We start from the raw sequence: 10,288 nt of genomic DNA on the forward strand, positions 1-10,288 counted from the left end.
GTTAAGGTTGGTGGTGCAATACTATTTTGGTAAATATAGTTTGGCAATTTTTCAAATAGAGATGGTTGGGAAATCAATTTAGAAATTATGGCTACAACTTTATTGTTTTAGGTTAAAAGCAGTGATTTTTTTGAAGTGAAAACTTCTTTAGAATCGTTGGGAGTGATTTGAGGAAAAGTGAAACGAAAAAAGAGACCAACTTGGCTACGAAGCGTTATATTATATGTTGATATAAAAGTAGCGACGAAATAAATAAAAATAACTTTTATTTTTTCTTGTGATTTGAACCAAGGATTTTGGATCGGAAGCTCACATTGCTAGTCGTTCGGCTACCGCGCCATGCTGTCGTCGCTGGCCTAAAAGTTATTTAGTTACGAAGCGTTATATTATATGTTGATATAAATAATTTTTGTGAGCGTGTAATTCTCAAAAGTTTTATTAGGTTTATTATTTAAAATGTATTGACTAGGTAGTGTGGTTATCAGCTTAACATCTGATAGATCCTCCATCGGAGGACAACAAATGTTAAACTAATTTTTGGAAATGAGCGGAGAGTTTTAGGGGCTTGCTCCTTCTCTGCCACGGGTTGATCCGGTATTGCAGTACCGCCGGGATTTCGGCTTTGAATAAATACAAGAAAAAATATACTAATACATTTAGCTTTGGTGGGAAGAGCCATAAATTTTTATATGAATACATGTAGACGAAAATGGAATTTTTTTTTTGAAATTTGCATTGTAGGACATTTCTGATTATTTATTGAACAGTTTTTTGGTTTAGATACTGAAAGTCAGTTTAAGTGAATTGGTATAAATATTTCGTACATTAATTTTTGTGAGCGTGTAAATTCTCAAAAGGTTTATTAGAAAATCTATTGAAGTAGGTAGTGTGGTATCTGTTCCTATCAGCTTAACATCTGATAGATCCTCCGTCGGAGGACAACAAATGTTAAACTAATTTTTGGAAATGCGCGAAGTGTTTTATGGGCTTGCTCCGCCTCTGCCACGGGTTGACCCGGTATTGCAGTACCGCCGGGATTTCGGCTTTGAATAAATACAAGAAAAAATATACTAATACATTTAGCTTTGGTGGGAAGAGCCATAAATTTTTATATGAATACATGTAGACGAAAATGGAATTTTTTTTTTTGAAATTTGCATTGTAGGACATTTCTGATTATTTATTGAAAACAGTTTTTTGGCTTTTCTATTTTTGGTTTAGATACTGAAAGTCGGTTTATGTGAATCGGTATAAATATTTCGTACATTAATTTTTGAAGTGAAAACTTCTTTAGAATCGTTGGGAGTGATTTGGGAAAAAGTGAAACGAATTACATATAAACGTAGCGACGAACTAAATAACTTTTGGGCCAACACCGACAGTATGGAGCGGTTGCCGAGCGGCTAGCAATGTGAGCTTCCGATCCAAAATTCTTGGTTCGAATCACAAGAAATAAAATTTTTTTTTTTTTGAAATTTGCATTGTAGGACATTTCTGATTATTTATTGAAAACAGTTTTTTGGATTTCAGCCTTGAATAAATACAAGAAAAAATATACTAATACATTTAGCTTTGGTGGGAAGAGACATAAATTTTTATATGAATACAAGTAGACGAAAATGGAAGAAATTTGTAAGTCTGTTTCTTCGGTCCGTTTGGGTATTTTTTTTGACAACATCGAAACCAAAGCATTTGTATCATATTTTATCTATCATAAGCCACTCGTATCATTTGTTGAAATTGAAAACATTGAGGATGAATAATGATAAAATGAAGAAAATAAAATATGAACTTTATAGCAATATTATAATGAACCTATAATTATCCCGCTCCTAATGCTGCTTTCGTCTTATTCTCTCTCAGTTTGTTTTACGGAAGGTTTCACTTCTATCAAGTCTAACCGTTAGACTGGTATTTTTTTAATGTATCAACCAGGGATATATTACAGCATTTTGAATATTAAAACTTCTTCTGAAGAAAGAGGCGCAAAGCCGCATTAAAAATACAAAATTTTTTATTTCAATTTTGTGATGAAAATTATTCTCATATATCGCACATACTGCATGTGCATTTTTATGAGTCAATTCCTACTTTCACCTCCTCGTGATACAACCTGGTTCCCTGATCAACCATAGTGGAGACATGGAATACAGACAACCATAAAAATCTACATGGGAGTACGAGTATGAGAGAGGGAACTTCGGGGGTCTACTTTTTCATATATGCTTTAAAGGTCTCCCGACGTTTTGCAGCGTATGCTCCACAGATTAGAGGCGGCCTCATGTTTTAGATTATCTGGTTATCTTATAGGTGGAGCTTACCAGATCTTCCTTAGGCTTGAACTAATTGAGATTTTAGAAGAAAACCCCGAGTGTAAACCGGAATGGAAACCAGTCTCCAAGGGGTATCCACATTTTTGTGGAAAGTCCACCTGCTTCGAGAGCATGCACATTGGATTTGCAAGTGCGAAATTCATTTTCAAACGGAAATAGACTAGGTTCTACAATTGAAACCTTAGCGGCACGGATAAATATTAAATAAATACAAATATGTCTCATTTTTAGACCTGTGACCAAATTTGGGGGTTAGCATCAGGAATAATTTTTTGTTTTGGCCCATCCGAATATGTGTACCAGTATTTTACTAAAAATCTTATAACTCTAATTTAAAGCAAATTTATGTTTGAAAGTACTTCGCATATATGAATAAATTACTAAAAGTATATAGAATTCCCCACAACAACTCCACATGCTTACCACCCAATCAATCTTTTCAATAGTTGCGGCTTGCTTTCCAACATTAACATTTTCCACAAAAACAATATTCTCACACCTCTTTCTTACGAGTCTGTTAGAGCTGGTTTAAGAAATTTGGGAAAATGCATCGGTGGGAATTTATTGGCTTTGAGAGTTTTCAAATGCTTCTTATACCACTAAATTTCATATTTAGAACCATAAACGGCGGCGCTAAGCCAATAGGACGTTGAATATAATGACTTCGCATGCAGCAACAAAAACACACATCCTATACAACTCAAGGATGGTAGGGGAGTGAATAATTAGTGTACAAAGAAGCTAAAAGCTACAAAAAGCGCTAAGCTACAAATCAACTCATTTAAAATGTCTGTTTGTATTGCTATGCAGGATTTTAGAGGAACGGAACTTAGATAGATAATTTACCGATTACTGATTTTCGTAATCGGGAGAGAGAGCAGAAAAGAATACATAAAACGAAGAAAGGAATTAGTTTGAAATTTGGTTTTAATTTTAATAAAAATAATCAACCTCACGAGATGGCCATTTACAATTCTTATTTTTTCTATTACAATAAAAAACTGGCCAACCACAGTAGCGGAAGAATTTGTTGCATGACTACCATTCGGAAGGGCACAAGTTTGAAAATCCAAACCTCCGATTGTAAATTTAATATTTTGTTGACGGTGCATTTTCCTCTCTAAAAAAAAAGCCAGCGTTAGTTATATGGAAGAAAATGCACCATTAACGCAGAAAGTATCAAACATCAAACCAAATTCTGAACCAGTTTGAATTTGAGCTATAATATATGGTATTTATTGTAATACGAACTATATTTTTATAAAACAAAATATAAAAAAATATAAAAAAATATTATTATGACAGCGACTGCATCTACTTTTATTATGTGCATTGTAAAACTCATATCACCATTTCAATACCATTTTCAGAGCTAGAAATATGTATGCCTTAGTAAACAAGTACGTTGTTTGTGATTGTCATTTGGTTGAATAAACTTTTTCTAATAACGACCGCCTTTCTATAGGCTATAGAAAAGTTGCGAGTATATATAGGGTGGGCCATGTAAAATTTGCTTTTTGAATCGGCTATAAAAAAAAACTAATCAATATTTTTTCAAACTTTTTTTTTATTTTGAAGATTGAAGATTGTCATTTATAAATGAAAAATAATATCGTTCAAATGACTGCAATGACTGGCTTTACAGTAGGCCATTCGATCAACCCAATTTTTAAGCACATTTTCGATTGTTTGGGCTCCAATTTCATGAATGGCAACTTCGATTTCGTGTTTTAGAGCATCAATCGTCTCTGGATGGTTCGCATAGCATTTGTCCTTAACGGTTTCCCACAAAAAATAGTCCAACGGGCTTAAATCACAGCTCCGAGGCGGCCAATTGATATCGGAATTTCGGCTGATTATTCGGTTTTCAAAAACGGTAGCCAAAAGTTCGAGTGTAACTTTGGCAGTGTGACAAGTTGCACCATCCTCTTGAAACCAAATGTTGTCCATGTCATCCTCTTCAATTTTTGGAAACAACTCGTTGAGCATGTTACGGTAACGCTCGCCATTTACTGTAACCGCGGCTCCTCGCTCATTTTCGAAAAAAATGGCCCGATGATGCCGCCAGACCAAAAACCGCACCAAACAGTGACTCGTTGTGGATGCATTTGCTTCTCTACAGTAACGTGTGGCTTTTCTGAGCTCCAAATCCGAAAATTTTGCTTATTGACGTAGCCACCGATGTGAAAATCAGAAAAGAGGCAGAAGACTCACCACTTTGGAAATAGGTTTTCAATATTTCCCAATTTTCTTCAAGCGTATAGCGTCCCATTTCGTAAATGTCAAACCTTTAAGTAAATTATGAACACATTTGACATGTCATTTGTGTTACCATTCTCAAAACAAATAGGTGGTTCAAAAAGCAAACGCTATATAGCCCACCCTGTATATCCATGAAAAGGCTTCTCATAAAAATTTATAAACTGTCAAGGCCTCTATTTGTCGCACAACATCAAGGCGCACACCGCAAATTGGAGAAGGAGCTCGGCCAAACACCCATCAAAGTATGTGCGCGCAAAATTAATCAAGGTGGCGCAAAATTAATCACCCTATCGGATGGTTTATAATTTTTTCAAATGACATCGTACATCGATAATATTTGACACATGGGTACTAAACAGCTACAGTGAACAAACAGGCAAGCACTGGAGCACGTAAAGGTCAAAACAAATACTTCCATCACTGAAAATCATTTTTTTATTTAGCAGAAAAGTAATTGAAGAAATAATATTTATATGGGAATTCATAATCAAAGTGATCGCATGAAGGAGAAAGTTTTATTTTCTTCGTGCTTTTGGACCTATGGGGAAAAATTTGTTTTTGCGGAATTTTAAATAAAAAGCACTCAGTTTGATTTCTGATCTGATAATCTTTTATAATAATAAATAAAAAGCTTTAAAATGCTTTTTCAGGGCAAAATAAGTCTTCCTATGCAAATATTATGTTAATATAAAGGGGTCCCGGTGGTCTAGAGCTCGAAAATTTAGAGTATTTTCAGGATTTTTTTGTTTTTAATAAAAAAAATTTAAAACGATATTTAAATTTGTTTAGTATTTTTATATTTGACTTCTTTCACATACAAAAATGAAAAAAAAAGATTTTATTATAATAACTTTAAAAATGCCGCTGAAGTTGACCCTCTCGCAAAGTTGTACCTAGGCGGTGTTGTCCATTTTGGCTCTTCTATTTATCTGAAATACAAAAATTAAAAAAATATTAATCAATATGCTTCTGGAATAAATAAAAACAATTGACAAAATGGCGCGGTTTTGAATTTGACACTCTAAAAATCGGTTTTTTTCAGTTTTTAATCAAAAAAATACGAAATAAATGAAATAATAATATGATACCGCCATTGATGTTGTGAACAACATATCAAAATTTTAGACGATTCGGTTGAATAGTTTTTCTTTGTGACAACACCGGGCCGAAAAAAGTCGTTTCAAGAATAATGAGTTTAAAGTTTGAGGTGCAAGAGCGCGCGGACCGCTCTCCACCTAGGTAATGGGCTGTAAAAGCTATAATATTGGGAGTTTCCGCATGAAAATTTCACAGTATTTTCTTAAGATACTATACTTTCGAAATACCGAAAAAACAAAAAATCGATTTTTTGAAATTTCTGGACCACCGGGTCCCTTTAATATTCAAAAGCTGTAATTGGCAACAGTTAAGCAGCTGCATCTTCCTTAAAATAAGTTATAGTTTCCTATACTTTCTCTTTATTTCCATCTATTTCCCTTTGGCATCAACTCTCAGGGGTACAATAGATCCATAATTATGTAGATGACAGAAAAACTGAGCCTAATGAAGATATCGAATGACCAACTAAATTATTTTGTGTAGCTCAAAAAGCGACGCTGAATCGTTAATTTTGAAATTCATTGTTTTAACATGTCTCCTTCAGTAATTCTCAACATGACCTTTGGCTTTGTATTTTATCATCCATTTTCACTAATGTCTTTACATATGCAGTTGCCTGCATTTCCTTGTATCTCTCTTTTTTCCTGCTTATGACGCCTATAGCCTCTTAACATAAAAATAATATTCTATAGTATTCCAATTAGCAAAATCAACCCGCATTTGTGAGCCTCGTGCTGCTTTAACAATAGTCCCAAAACATCTGCAAGTGACGCGACGATGCGACTCGTCTGCCTTCATTGCCCACATGCGGTGCAAAAGTATATAAGTTGGCTCGTCTTCAATTATTGATCGCCCCTCTTGAGTGAGCTGAGAGAGATGAGTTAGTGCAGTTTTTAGGAAAGTTAGTATATACAATAGTAAGTATTTTAAGTGCATTGCTGGCTTGGGTCGATAATAGACAGTCGGCTCAGAATAATAATTATGTATGTACCAAATGGTGATTTTAAGTTAATTACTAAAGTCAATTGCTGACAGAATTAAATATAATATAATAGGAGGATAGACAAAAACACATTTTAGTTTAGGTCACCCTAAATATAAGACGAATGGAGTTAGTCTGAAGACCTTTAAACTAAATCAGTCATTATATAAATATATAAATATTATACAGCACCATATAGTAAATTTATCTATAATTCGCATTATAAATCGTTAAGTACTGTTTATCTCAGTACTCAGGTCTCCCACACGCACTAAAACCAAATACATGAAAATGTCTCGCGATGTTGAAAGGCGGAAGCCTGAAAATATAACTATTGGACATTACATTTTTAAAGTAGTAGAGAGTTTTACAATACTTTTCATAACTACTTCCAATATTGACTTATTGCAGCAAACTAAGTTTTCTACGTCAACTTGAAACCACTAATATCAAGAATACTCTCGCGCAGCTATAAATACATTTACAAAACAATAAAAAGACCAATTTTGACGAAGGGCCTTAAGTCATGGGTAATGTCAATCAAGGATAAACAAAATCTCCGAGGATAGTTGTTATAGAATCAGATACAACGAGGAGCTTGTGCGAATTTGCAAAAGGGAAGAGGTCGTTAAGCTCGTCAAATCAGAACGACTCCAAAGATAAGGTCACATGATGCGCATGAGTAAGGGACGTCCCCAAAAATTCTTTCTAAGTTACAACGCACTGACCACCATATGTAAAGGAAGGCCTACGAAACGCTGGTTCGACGACGCCATCGAAGATATCACGAAACTGAAAATACATAACTATTGGTCTACTGCCGTTATTAATTTTTGAAAAACATCCTGAGTCAGGCAATATTTTGCACTGGTTTTTCACTGGCTCGCTGTACGTATTTCAATATAACTCCAAAGTAATGGGGAGCCCACTATGAAGCTTTTTGGGATCGCTGAGGAAATAATAAAAAAAAAATGTGAAGGGGCATGTTTTCCAAAAATGACAAAAAACAATAATTTTAATTATTATAATTTCATTTATTTTTTTTTTGAAGTGAAACTTCTTTTGTCTCGAAGGATGAAACGCTGTGAGGAGTAAAACCATAGCGTTTCATCGACATGTGACGCTACGCCAGCGCCATCTGTTAAAAGCGTGGCGTGGATGAAACGCTGTGAGGAGTAAAACTACGCTAAACTACGTAAAACTCACGCTATGCCAGCGCCATCTGTTAAAAGACTGGCGTGGCGTGTCGTCGTGAATGTAATGCGGTCGTTTATTATTGCATTCTTATCGAATATGACATTTGATTGACGGCCGCCGTAGCCGAGTGGGTTGGTGCGTGATCACCATTCGGAATTCACAGAGAGGTCGTTGGTTCGAATCTCGGTGAAAGCAAAATTAATGAAAACATTTTTCTAATAGCGGTCGCCCCTCGGCAGGCAATGGCAAACCTCCGAGTGTATTTCTGCCATGAAAAAAATCTGCTCATAAACATATCATAAAACAAAATGAAATAAATGTATAAAAAAAAAAATTTTTCTTGTGATTCGAACCAAGGATTTCGGATCGGAAGCCCACATTGCTAGCCGCTGGGCTATCGCGCTGTGCTGTCGCCGCAAAATAATGTATCATAAATCTGTTTACCATACCAAAGACCATACACTTTGCGAACGCATTTCGGTGGAAACAGTTGACAGTTATCCCAAACCCAATATTATTAGTAACGCGAGACGCGTCATAGAGTGTGTGTGTAGTTTTGAGCAAATCTTACAAACATATTTTGTTTTGTTGATTGATTTCTGTTAAATATGGCATCAAATCAACAAAAACGGAAACCGAAAACAGGTGCTGAACGGCAACGTGAGTATTTGGAGCGTAAAAAATTAAGAGCTACTGTTGAACACCGTGACAGTGAATCCTCCGGTTGCACGATAAGTGATAATTTGTCATCTGTGCATCAGGATATCGATGAAGAACATTTCTCCGTAAATCGATCAGTCGATGGGCGGTCATTTCATCAGTATCATGGACCTAATTATGTTGTCTGAGTTGCTAGGACAACATGATCATCAAATTCCGATGATTTTAAGTGGCGACTTTAATGTCAATTTTGCAGAAGAGCGATCAAAGACTCTAATAAGTTTCCTCAAAGAAAAATTAAATTTAAATATGGTTAATGATGGTGAAGTACCAACAACAAGATGCGGAACTACCATTGATGCAGTATTTCATCGATACCTTGATAGATTAGAATGTAGATCATTTTTTACGTATTTCAGTTACCATAAAGCCCTTGTTTCATTTTTGGAAAACGAATCCAATAATGATAATGACAATGCCGAGAACCAAATGTAATTGAGTACAATAAATTCATTTCTTTTTATATTAAAATAAATAAATAATTCTGTTTAATAAAATTCCATTCCATGCTTTCCATGACTTCTGCATGCATTATATTGAAATAATAGTTAAATTATTGATTTGTTGATAAAAGAAGTTTCACTTCAATCGTGCGGGTTCCGTGAACTACCACACACTTTCTTTTTTTTTTCTAAATATATTTACAACAAAAAAATTTAAATATTAAAAAAAAGATATCTTACTTTGAAAACTCTATACTAAAATTTTCAATATTGACTTAATCTTAAAATTATTAAATTTTTTTTTTCAAAATATTTTCTGCTTACTTCTTATAATTCTCAAGACTACAAATAACACAATTTTCAAAAAACAAAAAGTTCACGCCCATGCCCAAAATACTTGTAACACTTGACGAGGAATCGCTTCCTTTTATAGTAGTTTCTCAGGGGCTTCGAACTGTGGCTCTATTTAAGGGGATTTTTTTTCCTTAGACTTAGTCTTGCGTTGGTTTCATTAATCAATTTTTGCTTTCTGGCAGGATAGGTGATTATCTTGCCGCTACCAGTCCTAAATAGCGCCATCTGTGTTTCACATTTTTCGTTCAGAAGGATCACACAGATGATTGAGGGCTTCGCGAAATTTTGGTGTGTCTGCGTTATTACCGCGATTTCCCGCTTCCTCTTGCTGGCGCCACTGATACAATGTACCATATAACTGTGTTTTTTCTATGTTTTTTTGCTTTTAGCAGCCACAATGCAAGTAAATACGCTGACTTTTATGCGGGATTAAGGATTGGAAGAATACGGTTTTTGGGGTTGAGGAATGAATTTTTTTTTTAGAAACTAGCAAAGTAGGTAAGTTTGGAAAAGTGCGAGGACCGTGCTTTACGTGGTATTCGAACCCACAACCTCTGGGATGGCAGGCTAATGCACTTACGCTAGACTACCGAGGCCGCAAAGGTAAAGTTAAGGTGATACCCAATCCATTAGCTTTACATAATTTTTACTTCCGAAAAGTGGTTGGTGTACCTGATACTGGTGTCTGAAGAACCTTAGGCTGTCGATGAGGACTTCCCAGTGAAGTTTAGTCGGGACTCCAAAACCAAAAACTTTCGAGTGATTCGATTACAGTCTCCAGAAAAGAAAAATGCTTACTCCCTAATTCACTTTCTGACCATAATTCATTTTGGTATTTGGGGCCGAGCTCATGCTCCTGTTTGTGGTGTGCGTCTTGATGTTGTTCCACAAATGGAGGG

The 10,288-nt window shown here is 35.2% G+C and overlaps 2 pseudogenes; both read left to right on the forward strand.

Annotated features, from left to right (window-relative positions):
* The first annotated feature begins 446 nt into the window (after window positions 1-446).
* LOC129249569 (U2 spliceosomal RNA) lies at window positions 447-630 on the forward strand (annotated as a pseudogene).
* A 237-nt stretch (window positions 631-867) lies between these two features.
* On the forward strand, window positions 868-1,053 carry LOC129249518 (U2 spliceosomal RNA; annotated as a pseudogene).
* The last annotated feature ends 9,235 nt before the right edge of the window (window positions 1,054-10,288 follow it).

This window comes from Anastrepha obliqua, chromosome 5 (genome assembly GCF_027943255.1).
Source record: "Anastrepha obliqua isolate idAnaObli1 chromosome 5, idAnaObli1_1.0, whole genome shotgun sequence".
NCBI lineage: Eukaryota > Metazoa > Arthropoda > Insecta > Diptera > Tephritidae > Anastrepha > Anastrepha obliqua.